Source organism: Lepisosteus oculatus, chromosome 10 (genome assembly GCF_040954835.1).
Source record: "Lepisosteus oculatus isolate fLepOcu1 chromosome 10, fLepOcu1.hap2, whole genome shotgun sequence".
Taxonomy (NCBI): Eukaryota; Metazoa; Chordata; class Actinopteri; order Semionotiformes; family Lepisosteidae; genus Lepisosteus; species Lepisosteus oculatus.
Window position 1 is genome coordinate 27,787,684 of NC_090705.1, and position 15,413 is coordinate 27,803,096.

Here is a 15,413-nt window from a genome sequence, read left to right on the forward strand (position 1 = left end):
TGCCAGTCCCTCTCTCCTTCATCTCAGTGGTGCTCGACACACAGAGTGGTGGCTCTGTGGCTAAGGATCTGCGCCTGTGACCGGAAGGTTGCTGGTTCAAATCCCGTGGCTGGCAGAGGAATCCTACTCCGTTGGGCCCCTGAGCAAGGCCCTTAACCCCAACTGCTCCAGGGGCACCGTACAATGGCAGACCCTGCGCTCTGACCCCAAGCTTCTCTCCCTGTCTCTGTCTCTGTGTCTGTGTCTCCCTGGAGAAAAGCTGGGGTATGTGAAAAGATGCATTCCTAATACAAGAAATTGTATAGGGTTAATAAAGAAACATTATTATTACAGAGAGGCCATTACATTTGGTTCACAATTAAGGTGTTTTTCTAGCTGATAGAGTGTCCTGATAAGGAACAAATTCCAAAGCTGAGATTCTACAGCAACCCTTATAAATGGTCATCTCTGGCACCTCAAAGTCTGGGAGTTGTTTACAACTCTAGGTCAGAGTGCATGGTTACTCATCATCAGCCAATCAGAAACTGGTAGGGCAGGTTAACCCCACATGGGTCTCGGATGCCCATGAAACTTTCAACCTATGAACGATCATAGTTCCTCCAGGTAAAACAGGCAGCTCAGAGCTCCTCAGAGCGCCTCCTGGACATTCTCAGCCTCAGAGCTCCTCCTGGACATCCTCAGACTCAGCTCGGACCTCCACGTAACGGACAGTGTGTCCGAGTGCAGGACTTTACTTTGTTCTAAGAGTCTAGAACAGAGGTTGCCAGCGCGTAACCAAAGGATCCACCTGAGGTTAGCCCTCGTGAACCAACCGTGAAAGCTCACCTGATCAAAAATTCAGAACTAGCGCTTCATCAGGAACGAACAGGTCTTCTTCCAGTCAAAAAGGGTGTGACCTGCTTGGACCCACAGTCACTTTTCTCCTGTGCAAAAGCTCTGCTAGTAAGCCAACACTAACTACACTTACACTAACTATCTTCAGAGAGCATCAGCAGCGCATCGCAGCAGGAATCTCTCCCACCACGTTGCACGCCGCAACAGCACTGCCTGGCACCGAGCCAGAGGGCGCCGATTGGACACAGCAACAAACCTGCCACTGCTTCTTTGTGTCCCAGGGAGATCTGAATCCACACAGATTGGATGAGTATTCAACATTCTGCATTACAGCTCGAGAATTCAATTGTTACCTCAACCCCAGTTGATATCAATTTAATTCCTATGAGTGATGTACAGTGCTTGCTTTTGAGTATCTAGTGTAGAAGTTGTAACCAAGTGCATTTACGAAACGGTCTAAATGAATGATATACTGAATGTATGTCCTCTTGGTTTGTAACTCTTCGTGATTGAATATACCTTTTGTATTCTGCTAACCCTCACGATAAGATCTGTTATGTTTATATGCACATTTTATGCATTAATAAATGTATTCTTGTGTAATAGTATCCGTGTGTGTGCATTGTTTGAGTTATCCCGCAAGGTTGGATTCTAATAGCCATCAAAATAATCATTTTGTGACTTACTGCTACAATTAATAATTGTCCCAGTAAATGCACAAACCCCTACATATACTGGTGCCTATAGTAACATGTGATTAAATCTAAAGCAATTGCATTTTTTGTCTGCTAGGCTGTGAATTAAAAGGGATTATTTTTGTGAATCCCTAATACTACTCAAAATTGTGTTCTACTATTTTATATGGACCTCTCCATGTAACCAGAAATGTGCACTCCAAGGAAGAGATCAGGACTAACATTTTGTCACCTGGGTGAAATTAGCATTAGAACTAGAAAACAAAAGAACAAGCAGTGGCTTTAGAGTGTTGAACCTCAGGGATAAGGTTTTGGGATCTGGTATTTTGGATCACCAGAATGTATTTAGCCTTTAGGATACTTCATATGAGGTATCATATGCCTTTAGGAAACGTTATATGAGGTACTTACTTGAACTCCATCTTCATTTCCCAGGTCTTTTATGGAACCTGTTAAAAGTACCAAACAGTATTGTTTTATCATTTTCAGCAGCATACCTGCTAGTGTGAGCTTGCACAGATAGAAAATCTATATAGTTTCAGTTCTCTTAATTGGTGTCCATGTTGAACACCGGGTGGAGTAATTTTGGAAACTGAGACATCAACATTAAAATTAAAACATCTTGCTTCTCCAAAGAAGCCACCCTACTATTTAAAGAAATGCATAGTCTTACCTTGTATATTTATTCCAGTGCCAGTGCCAAGATTTGGTACTTTTGACCTTATTTCTGTGTATAGCTGGGGCAGAGGTGGTACTGGCCTGCCTGACAGCCGAAGGGCATGTTGCTGTGTAATGACATTGCAGTCCTCGATTTTCAGCCTCTAACAGAGGCTTTTTAAGTTGGTCATGCTGGACAGTCATCAATCTGGGAAGCTGACATTAAAGCTACTAGTTACTGACTTCCAGGCATTGGTTCGCCTCAGTATTATTATGGAGCCCTTTTTAGCATCCTCCAGTGTCTCCACAACATTCTTGATAAGCTCAATGAAATAAAGTTTTTGAGCCAATGTTTAGTTCTGAACTCAAAGAGCCATTGTTGCAATTCTTTCTTATAAAGTGAAATGAGGCATTTATAGGCTATACAATAACGATATGTTATAGTCAGCTGTGATCTTAGACTGTGATTTTACACTTAATATTGTTTGCAAAGCTTTTGCACTATAAGGTATTTGAAGTGTGGTCATCATGAATGAGTTTTGCAAACTGCCTGTGCAGCAAATATTTTCTGATCAATGCAATATTTTAAAACCATTATTAAAGTGCTTCTATATGTCAGATGTAATAAATAAACTAGCTTCATTACTCAATTATCTTGGTAACACTCCTGACCTTCTGCCCTCTACAGTCTGCTCAAAGGCAATGAGTGGGCAATTGCAACAAATGACAAATCTCTACAACAGGTGTTCTCATTTGTTCTCTTTTATAAAGTTATTACACCACATTAACAGAGTCACTCAAAATCTGCAAAGATGCTGAGCTACTACGATAGTTTTATGTGCTTGAAGAGTACAGTCTGCCCGAATTATATCCAGACGATATTGCAATTTGTATTATCTATTCATTGCATTTAGCGAAGGGGAGTTAAAATGCGGTACAGGCTTTCAAAGAATGGTGTCAGAAGACTAATTTAAAGATAATTTAAAGATACTGAAGCTTTAACTCAGATCCAAGGGAAGCGCAGGGCATCCCTTGGACCTCACACACCACATTTTATTAACTCTGCGTTGTTGTGGCGAAATTATAAAAGGACACGAGAGCACTGTTTGCGCACAGTTCACAGAGTCGTTGCAGCCATTGTGTCCCTACATACGACCTACATTGCTATGCCAAACGAAGAGGAGCAACGGGATATCTGCACAGCTTTTTACACTAAAACTGGAATCCCAGAAATTGTCGGTTGCTATTGATTGTACACATGAATAGATTTGTTAAATATTAGTAAATGACACTTGTATTAATAAACTTCATTATTAATAAATGTTGTATGAGTGTTAAGCAATTTAAGTTAAATATAATAAATTGGTCTTAAGGTGGAGCACATGTTTAGACCGCAGCTGTGTACTATGCATGGGTTGAACTCCTGTTAGTATGCTCGAATTGACTACTGTAATGCTCTACTCGTTGGGGTATCTAAATCTACTCGGAACAAACTGCAGTAACTCTCCTTACTGTCCCCCAAGCCCGTCTACATAGTATGGGTGACAGGGCCTGCTCCTGTTATTCCCCCAAGTTCTGGAACTCTCTGGCCAAGGATATCAGAGAGTCACCTTCTCTAAACTCCTTCAAATCCAGACTCAAAACCCTCTTCTTCAGAAAAGCCTTAATTAAATGGTTCCATTCTTCACCCCTCTGCTTTTCTTAGTACCGCCATCCTCTATATATTGTAATTGTGTTTTATCTTGTGTATTCTTCTTATTTATTGTTGTTGTCATCCTGTAAAGCGCTTTGAGAAGCCACCTTTAAAGGCGCTTTATATAAAATAAAGTTTTTATTCTTCTTCTTCTTCTTCTTCTTATTATTATTATTATTATTACTTTCAGTTCATTGCAATTGGCCTACTATGTCTATTAATTCAAAAGAAGTACTTATCATAGGGAGCATTATCAGTCTTCTGGCACCTTGCACCTCATGCAGTATTATTCTCTCTATTATAATATATGGTCAAAATAACTGTTTTATTAATAATAATAATAATAATAATAATAATCATTAATAATAATTATTATTATTATTATTAATTCCTTGCTACTCCAAATGCAAGTCTTTTTGAGTTTCTGCTAAAAGTTCAGTTTGCATCTGTTGGTGATTGATTCATTGTTCTTTCAGTTGCAGCTGATTAGCTGAGCTCTCAATGCCTCCAGTTGTACTCAGATTGCTTAATTCTGCTCTCCAGTGGCTTCCTGCTTCCCAAGGGTTTGCTTAGGATTGATTAGGATTAAAAATTATGCAAAGGTTGCTCTTTTTTTCAAGAAGAAAGAAGGGACGAAATTCAAGAAATGATCAATAGTGGGTGCCATTTTTTGGACCACAGACTATGTCCATGTTCTCCACCATATGTGATGCAGCACAGATCAGGTCATAACAGGGTACTCAAAATGGACAGGACATAGACAGACACACCCCAACATTTTTTTCCAAATTTAAGGCTGGTACAATTGGCCTGCAGCATATATTTGAATTAAATTAAAACAGTTCAGAAGTTGATCTGGTTGTTGACATATTTACCACCAGAGTGCTGATCAGTTTTAAACTGTTTGCACATCCTGTAAAGGACTGCCATTTTGCTTATTTCTGGTGTGTTGTTGCAATCGAGTGATAAAAAAAATCATCAGCTGGAAGGCAGTTTTAGAGGAATAAAACATGGTGTTTATCTCAACATTACTTGCATTTTATCTTTTAAACTTTAAAGATTTAAAGACTTTAAAACCAAGATTTTTTTTCATTTCAATCATTTCTATCTGAAAGGTAACCTGCATTGTAAAGTTGGGTTTTTTTCCCTGCAGTTTCCACAGTACAACTCTCTGGGTGCAGCTTATACTACTGGATGGCTTATATCTGGGTAAATACAGTAATGGTCTTTCATTTGCAATATAAATGAAGGAATTAATCACCATAGGAAAAATAAAGTAAAAAAAATAGCTCTTCTTTGAGCTTCTCACTATACTGTCGTCCAGGCAGCTAAACAGAACACTAAATCCAAAACAAACCGATAACAGTACTTTATCCCAAATGATGTTCCTGCTATGATCCAAGTCCAGCACCAAAGTTCAGTTATCCACACAGAGTTTGTCTTCTCTTACACTTCAATTTTGTCTCCTTCACCCTCTTTGCTTTCACCAAGACATCTTCTGCACTTCTGCCAGTTGGATAGTCTCCCTATATTGTCTGGAACAGGGCACACAGCTGCTCCCTGCTCCATTGATTGCTTGCAGCCACCATTTGTGCCTGGCAGCTCCAATCAGCCATCTTGATAGGGGCAAAGACAACTAAAAACTGTAGAACACTCCAGGAAAAGTATCGCCCATTAAGGATCTTGCAACATTACATTCAGGGCTGGCTTGTAAATTGAGAAACAGACTATCTTAAGAAATTGCAGATCATTTGCTTCTTTAATTATGATTTAACTTGTGAAGATTCAGTTGATCACAAAACCTAGTTATAAAATTACATTACCTACATTTTCCTTCAGTAGCGGATTAAAAAATGTCTTAAATATCTGAAAAAATGTTTATTCAACTTTGAAGTACTGTACATATTAGGGGTTGTTAATTACTGTTTTGTTTGTTTACATTTGCCACTCTGTCCAACTTTTGCTACAATACAGAAAATTATTATATAACATAAAACACGGCATCACTGTAGATTAACTAATTTATATATACCAATTACATTTACAGTTACTATACAATGGAAATCTTTGTTGTGAAATTTACAATGATTCAAATTGACAGATGCTTTCACCATCACCAACTGTCCATCTATTAATTTTTCTAACCACTTTATCCAAAATAGGGTCACGAGTCCATATCTTCAAGCAGCAGGTACAAGCAGGATACATTCTGGACAGGATGCCAGTCCATCCCAGGGCGCACACACATACAGAAACACACACACAATCCAAGGCAGCAATGTTAACTAGTCCATCATCACAAACTGTCTCTTCAATTTCCTCTCCATTTCAATGAATATCCAAGAGGTTAATACAGGTAAATAGTTAGAAAACCCTTAAAATAACTCTTCCTAACCTTATGGTTCACAACTGCATTAACATACTGTAAATGTCAGGTGTCCCCTGCCTGAACATTTTGGACAGCAAGTCAGTGGGGTTGAGAGGGCTGTATGAGTACCCATATGTACAAGTTTGGGGTGATGGGTGTTTTTTTATGGAAATAAAGCTTTGTGGTGGCATCTGGATACTGTAAGGAAAGCACCCTAAATAAATGGGGGGTGCCAGCAAACAGTCATTGTTGGAGAAGGAGTTTAGCTGGAGTGCGTTTTGTCACCCTTTTATCTCTGTCCAAGCACTTTTCCCTTTGATTCCCACGCTGTATAGAGCCAAGGACCACAGCTGGCCTTTGTGTGCCTTAACTGCACTGGAAGTTCTGGATTCATTGCAATATTTCACAGATACTTTATATGTGTTATAGGTTGAACAAAGAGGAAAATGCTATTAGTTGGATGTCTGGCATTCAACACTACTTGAAAAAAATTTGAATGGGATAAAAAAGTCATATTATTTCTACCACACTTATGATTGTGGAGAAAGATAATGCTATACATGTGTATAGGCATTTACTGAGGACCCTTATTCCATAGACAGGGTCATGCATGTGGTTTATATTAATCTGTAACCAGATCATCCTTAACTGGTTTACCCCATGCATATCTTTAAATAATTGAAAGAGTGCTGTAGAAAAGCAGATTGCTGGTTATGTGAACATAGAAATAAAATACTTATCCATCTTATTGTTGGGTGTGGGCTACATAAATACTGAGAAGGCTGCATAATTAATAGTTCATTATATTAAATATGGACATAGGCGCATACAGAGAGACGTAAAACTCACATAATATGTTAATTAAATATTAATTAACTTCTTTCAACCTATTTACAGTAGCCTTCTCAGTGAGACTGCTGCTTTGTTTCCACTTAAAAAAGAAGTCTCACTTTCAGGTGAAGCCTTGCAATCAGGCTAATTATATACTGTTTCATTCTCTGGATTATTGACGCTTAGAACAAATGCAGAACTGTTCATTCTGGCTATAAATAGGTGTACAGTACATGAAGAGCATGCTGTAGAACCACGACCTGTAGCAATTTGAGAAACCCATCAAACCAACAAAAGTAGGTAATACTATTTAACTTTTACTTCCACCAACACCTTGTGTAGCTGTGATAAGTCATATCCGTTCCTGTTGCTAAATGACTTTTCTAAAAGTTAACTACAGTACAGTCACGTTTTAAGAAATCAGGAGATTTAAACTTTGGTTTAACCCAGCACTGTTTCTGGGAGCCTTTCATCAACCTGTGTGGTAGATCAGTGGCGGGTCCAGTCACCACACCCAGTCTTGGGCTTGTTTTCTAGCTATATAGGTTTCTGAAAGCGTTTGCAAAGTATCAGAGAAAATTCCAGAATTCGGATCACTCCCTTAGGTCCCTTTAACTAATTTGGGGAGTTTTAAGTCCTCAAAAAACCTTCACAGCCACACCCTACTATACTTTAGGATGAGTCTTAATTAACAAGGTCTGTGCTGAACAATCCACACATGGGTGCAGTTCAGTTAACCCCCTGGGATCCACCCTAATTCACTGAAAAGATTTACAATTTTTTTAGTAATGAACTTTAAAGGATGGAGACAGAGCTTACATACAGTAAGACAGATATGATATCAGTTGAAAATCGATGGTGTTCCAGCACCTTTATTGCCCAGTAGTATGCAAGTTTATGGAAACAATTAGAACTAAAGTAGAGGATCACCTACAGTATATTGAAATCATACCCGAATACTATATTACTGAAAGTAGTTTTTTCCTAGATATTGTTTTCTTTTACCACCTTCCCAATGAAACACATAAAAAGAAAGTCCTTTAAATGACATTTAAGTTAAAACATCTTGATAATATACTGTATGCAACAGTAAAATTACTTTAAAAATATGCACTTTCAACTGAATGATACATTCCTTTTATATGAATTATGTGTTATAACATACTGCTTTTGCAGTGAACATTCACTCGAGAGAATTTGTCACTTCAGTTGTTAACATTGATTAGCTTTAAGTAAAATATTCATCAAGGAAATGTATAAGTAACAGGCATCAGAATGTTCTTTTATCATCAGATACTGTATTTCTCTCCAAATGGAGCTGTGTTTTCACACTCATTAGGCCAACAAATTCCAATAAGAAAATCAATGAAATCCAAAATGATTGTGTTAATTCCTCACCTCCTAAAATTCGATGTTATGAGGCACAGACTAAACGTCATTGTTGGCATCACAATTTTATTTTGTTGTCATTTCCATTAATCATTATAGAGCTCAGCAATCCAATATAGTGGTCTGCAGTGGTGCCTTGTTGTTTTATTCTCTATAATATGAATCGATTCCCACACATTCAGAGTTAGCATTTTTCTGAAGGTTACACACCTTTAAAATAATGAACAACAGCTTAATCATTCATAGCACTGAAGAAAGATCTGAAGACGGGGGTTTGAATTTAATCCTTTCTGTAGGGGGTTTAGACTTCTAAGTCACAAGCTGGGGTTTATGGCAGGAAAGGGGGTTAACTGATAAGGATTGCAGATGCAAGCTAGGAACCCCCCTGGGTGTAATGTAAAACTGACCATTTGCCCAGAACATCGTAAACTGGCCAAATACCATGAACCCCCCTCTTTACCATCAGACCGAGTGACGTCAGAAACGGAGAAGAAAACACTATATAACCCAAAAGTGTGTAACAGTACGTTGAACAATACTTCGGTTTTGTTGTTTCTTGCGGGAAACAAGACTTCGGCTTTATTGTTCCTTGCATGCAATAAACTCATCTGTTTTACTTCATCTCGGGATCAAGAACCTTATTTCTTCTGTTACAACAGCACCCAAAAAGGAGAAAAAACAATTATGACTCATTTCTATAATTTATTCTTGCTTTTCAGAAAAAAGTTTTCATAACACAAAATTTGAAACACCTTATATTATATAGACTGAGCCTATTGTCTGAAAGCAAAATGCATCTTGCAGTACATGATGTTACTCGTGGCATCCCTAGTAATGCATGTTTAATCTAAATGGAAACAATTGTGTTCTCAAATCGCAGGAGCAGTCACTCCTCAGTAGGCAATCAGAAGAATACAAGATCAGCCAATAACAAGTACCTCTAAGATCAGGAAAGAGATAAAAGCCACCTATTGTATGAAAGTAGGGTTGGAGAGATTAATGTAGCAGGCTTAGTATAAGGGCAAACAAAATAAAAATAATCTTCCTACACAAGAAATCAGTTGGTGTTTTTACCAGATGTGTACTCATTAAGCTGGAGGTCTTCTATTTTAAAAAGAAGTGACAATTCATTTTGCCTTTGGGAAGAAAAGTAGCATTTTCACTTGAGAGGCCACACACCTGAGTAATGCCTTACTTCTCACTAGATGTATATGTAGGCTGTCACTTTAGCTGTTTTCTAAATCAGAACACCTTAGCTGTGTACACGTTTTCCCACACAATTTCTTATTGGCCAGTTTTTCTTTTTGGCCAATGTTTGGCTTCTCACCAAGTCTTTTAAAGTTGAAATGTTTCTGGATTTCTTTCTGGATCCTTGAGCCAAGCCAACAGGAACCCATCTCATTTAGATGTAATTCATCATATCTGTATAGACATCATTAACTTGTAGCCAAGAAAGCTGTAACCTTCTGTACAACATGTCCTCATTCACATGTTGTGTTGACAAAGTTAATGTTGACAGCTTGTATGTTTGTGGGTTTTCTCCAGTTTCCACCAACCAAAGACATGCTAGCCAAGTCAATTTGATTCTGAATTGTAACAATTTACCCATGTGTGCCCTATGATAGGCTGGATATCCCATCTAGGTCATACTCCAGCCTTGTACCCTCTGCTCATGTGTGACAGACCTACCTCTCAGCAACTGGGTCATGAAGCCTGAACACATGGAAAATCACTACAGACCACAAAACACTGTTTAAGTTTCTTTCTGAACCGTTTACCATACACCTTCAGCAAGATTCTACTCAAAAGCATCAATTTACTATTAGTTTCTTTATATAACAAACTAGTCTAAATTAATATTAAGGGGCGGGGCGGTGTAGTACGGTGCGGTGAGGTGGCTCTCTGGCTAAGGATCTGCGCCTGTGGCTGGTAGATTGCTGGTTCATATCCTGCGGCTGGCAAAGAACTCTTTCTCTGTTGGGCCCCTGAGCAAGGCCCTAAACCCCAACTGCTCCTGGGCTGACCCTATGTTCTGACCCCAAGTTTCTCTCCCTGTCTGTGTGTCTCACGGAGAACAAGTTGGGGTATGTGAAAAGACAAATTCCTAATACAAGAAATTGGCCAATAAAGTGATCTTCTCTTAACCTCATGTAAGATTGGGGCTCTTAGTCCCTTCATCAATTATCTAAGCTATCAATCAATTAATGCTCCATAGGAGAGCATATATACAAACAATAGAGGCACAAATGAACTGTTAAGGCAGGCTACAGTAGCTGAAACCGTTACCCTCAATACTGTTGGCCTACCATTCTTGTAATTGTGCATTGCATTGCATTGCATCGCATCATGCATTGTGGGAGACTTCTTTGTTTTGCTTATATTTTCACTTTTCTGTCAAATAACGAAATGAAAATATGCCAGATTTCATATACTGTAAGTATTACAGTAAAAGTAATGGTCAGGATTTTTTTTTTGCTTTTTCATAATTAGTGCACAAAAATATAGGCTATTACTCACTTGGCTATCTTCAAATTTGAAGGTTGATTACTTTTCCTTATATAGCTGCTGCACTGTCTCCTTGAAGTTGTCCCTGACATGTTTCTGAAAAATGTATGTGCCAGACCCCCAGAGAATAGGGCTCACCTAAGCGTATAACCTGCATCTATATCAGCGTTACATTGCACCAGGTTCTCAATAACCTTCAGCAAAGAACACCAAGAATTAAAGGAGAACTTTACTAGTTCACCGAACGTGTTCAATTCAAGCATTCACATCTGGATTAAAAATGTTCACTTTAAATACATGTGTATACATCATTTGTAATTCAACAAGATGGGACTTAGTTGAAAGGTGGTGAATACTTTTGAAAAGCACCATACATTTCAGTACTGTTTGGATAGTTGAAATGCTTTGTGAAAGAGTTTGAAGTTGTGTGAGCCTGCAAGCTGCAAAGGAACAAAAAGAGATTATTAGTTAAAAAAACAGAAAAGAAAACAGTATTTTAGCTCTCTGTTGGGTTTGGTTAATGGTTTTCTGAATGTGAACAGCATTTAACACAAATCTGATTGCATTCACTGCAGTTATGCCATTATAATAATAATAATTGCTTACACTTATATAGCACTTTTCTGGACACTCCACTCAAAGCACTTTACAGGTAATGGGGACTCCCCTCCACCACCACCATGTGCGGCATCCACCCATAGACATAGTCATCCAGCCATAGTGCACCAGTACACTCACCACACATCAGCTATCAGTGGGGAGGAGAGCAGAGTAATGAAGCCAATTCACAGATGGGGATTATTAGGAGGCCATGAACAGTAAGGGCCAATGGGAAATTTGGCCAGGACATGGGGGTTACACCCCTACTCTTTTCGAGAAACGCCCTGGAGAGAGTCACAGAGAGTCAGGACTTCAGTTTTACGTCTCATCCGAAGGACGGCGCCTGTTTACAGTATAGTGTCCATTATCACCATACTGGGGCATTAGGACCCACATGGACCACAAGGTGAGCGCCCCCTGCTGGCCCCACTAACATCTCTTCCAGCAGCAACCTTCCCAGGAGGTCTCCCATCCAGGTACTGACCAGGTACTGACCAGGCTCACACCTGCTTAGCTTCAGTGGGCTGCTAGTTGTGAGTTGCAGAGTGATATGGCTGCTGGCCATATCTGGATAAAGTAGATTGATGCTGGTCCAAGGCTACATTTGCTCTGACGTTGGAAGGAGGGGAGTACACTATGTTGCTCTAATTAAGACATACAGTAGTAGGGGTGTAATTTGGATTACAAGCTTTATTGGTTTGACTTGCCTGGCTGAGGCAAGGTGAATGTTCACCTTTATAACTAAATTCACTTCCACCATGAATTTAGTTAAAAACTCCATTAATACAACAGATATCATGTAGAGTACCCTGCAATTGCATTTTATTCTGAATAATACACATTTGTTAAAGTTGATTCTTTTATTTTCTTTTTCTTCATTTGAAGAATTTGCATAAATATGGAATTTATCACTTCTGGCAGGTACATGATATGTGTCAGACAGGAATGCCATCAGACTACTATGTTGTTTGCTTCTTTGTTGTTTGATAAAAGAGGATAAATTAAAAAGTACATCCAAATGAATTTAATCATTCTAAAAGCTGGGTCATTCAAAATTGATCACTTAAAGGAGAGTATGGTACTTTCACGATAGATTACACTTCACTTTGGAATCAGTCTCCTGGTTGGTTTAAATGGAATCTCTGAATTGTTCTTGTGTGCTTGTGTGCACTTTGTGATTGACTGAATTTCCATCCAGGGTGCAGGGTATCCGAAAACCACTTATTCCAGGTAAGAGTTGCGGAATTCAAAAGTCAATCCCAAAGCATAGGAAATGAGGCAGGATAACTTACTAAATGAGATGTAATATATTCCAGGGCACATACTGTCCATACAAGCACACAGGTGTCTGGAGACACTGAGTAACCTAGTCATTATGTCTAAGAATGTATAAGGAAACTAGAGCAATCAGAGAACTTGGATATTCCACACAGAGTGCCTTCAGCCTGGAATCAAACCCATGACCCTAGTGCTGTGAAGCAGCAATGCCAAATTCCACACCAGCATGCCACCAGATTGGGTATATAATATATTAAAATAGTACAGTAATTGTGATTTTAATCTTAAAAACTCAGGACATGGTGTAAAATCTGTAAACAAAACTTGATGTAACATCAAAATGTAACATCAACTTTATTTATTTATATGAAACACTAGTTAACATTTAAAATTTCATTTTAGGTTTGTGTTTGCTCTAAAGGTGCCTATGTATATATTTATCATTATTGATGGGTTAGTTTGTATAGAAAAGTTTCTTATCATAGAAACATTTTGTTTTGTGGACTTTTTGCATTGCATTTGGAATATTACAATACTGAGTGCTTTTGATTAGGCAGTATATTAGATAGTAAGTATACAAGACAGTTCTGATGATTCTTTAAATTGTGATTTCTTCTGATGAGAACATCTACTTATTGTACTGAGACCAAGAAAAGCTGCATTAAAAAGACAAACTCATCACTCATCAACGTATCACCTCTCTTTCAGGAAGTTTCATGGAATGTGCTCTTTTTCTCACTGACAACAGTCTTTCAGATGTACAGTAGCATCAGAAAGCCTCCCAGAGAGCTGATTGATCCTCCCTAAAATAATCCCCACAGATAAAAGGTAAATGGAGGAAATGTGTGCAAATTGGCTACAGCAGTGCGTAGGTTAAAATAATTTGCAGTGTGTTTCTTATCGGAGCTATTTTTGGATCTGGAGCTGCTTCCTTTTAATTTGTTTGATTTAGGTCAAAAAGTAGGACAAATTTAAAAAGAAAAATATCTTTTTAGATTATATTTTCCCCCAAATTTTATTTTTACAAATACTCGCTATGATTACACAACAAGATAGTGCATCTGCAGAGGGATGTGATTTTGAGTTTGGGAGAGAAGCCTTTAAAACAATTAATATTTTTGAAACATTCTTTCAACTACTTTTTGGGTGAAAGCAAAAGGTTAGCTGTTTAGTTTTAGTTTTAGTTTTACGGAGGAATTTAAAATTCACTTAACAAAACGTTTCAGGAATTAATGTAAGAGAAGCCTGGTATATCTTGCAATTTACTAAACTTATTTTATTGAGAGAAATGTATACAGTAAGTATAGAGTGCCCAAAAATCATTAAGTCACCATAAATTGCCACAAAGAGGCTGAAAACTAAAACAGTAAAGTTAAATTCACCAATCACACTGTACTCTGAGTGTGGCATGTTACTAAATACTGGGTGAATTAGAGGACAAAATGGCAGAATTGTTTAAAAAAGGATAGATTTGAACTGGCATAATACTGCAAAGGTAAAATGCCATTGGAGACAGTAAGAACATGAATGCATGCTCTACTAATCTGAGGTAAAAAAACAAACAAAAAAAGGTCTAACTTACTATTTAGTATGACTGAGTCAAACCCAATATAATTTAGTGTATATAACAAAATATACACTACCAGCATCTTATAAAGACAGACCTGCACATAAGGAGAGCACACTAGGTAAGTCAAGTAAAATGACATGGACTGTAAGAGTAAATCTGAATACTACATAGGAAATTACCATAAGTACAGTAATTGCACACACTGTACAGCATTTAAAAGTATTAAGATGCTGTAAAGAGATATATTGCATTATTCAAGAAGCATCTATTTTTTTCCTATTCTTAAGCAATCTGTTTATAATAACACTGTAATGCCTAACTTTATTTTTATTCATATTCTGTCCAGTGAATTCTTGTTTCCACTATTTGTAATCCTAGTTACTAAGAGACCTTGAGAAAATTGCCAAAGAATACTGAAGTGGTTAACTCTACACACTGAACAAAAATACAAAGAATGTGTCTCAGAGATCAATCAGAAGTGAGATTTTGTTCTCTTATCTGTAAAGACCACAAGACATTTTCCCTGCTCCCCCCAGCTTATACAGTAGTTGAGGACATAATGAATCATCTGCATTCAGATGGGTTTATGAAGAAGGACTGTCTTATTTAGAATACATTTATTCAAGCTTCTGAAATATTTGTTGGCTTTGATTTTGTATTTCAATGGTTTTTTAGTATTTATGTTTTCTTCTGTCATTTATTCTGTGTAAATTATGCAAATGTGAAATACAAGGTTTTACTTTTTTTGATAGAATTTCATTCTCTTTTGTGAGGCAAACGAAAATATACAAATCAATAAGGTAGCATTAAAATCCTGTGCCTTATTTGTCTAAAGTATTATTTCTTAGACTTTTTTTTATCTGAAGTCCACAAACACTTGTAGGACTGCTATTTTTTATCTAATATAAGATTAATTTTCCAAAGATTAGTTCTCGAATTATAAGCAGTAGATATTCAAGGTAATGTATTTGTTATAGGGAAGGCATAAATGCT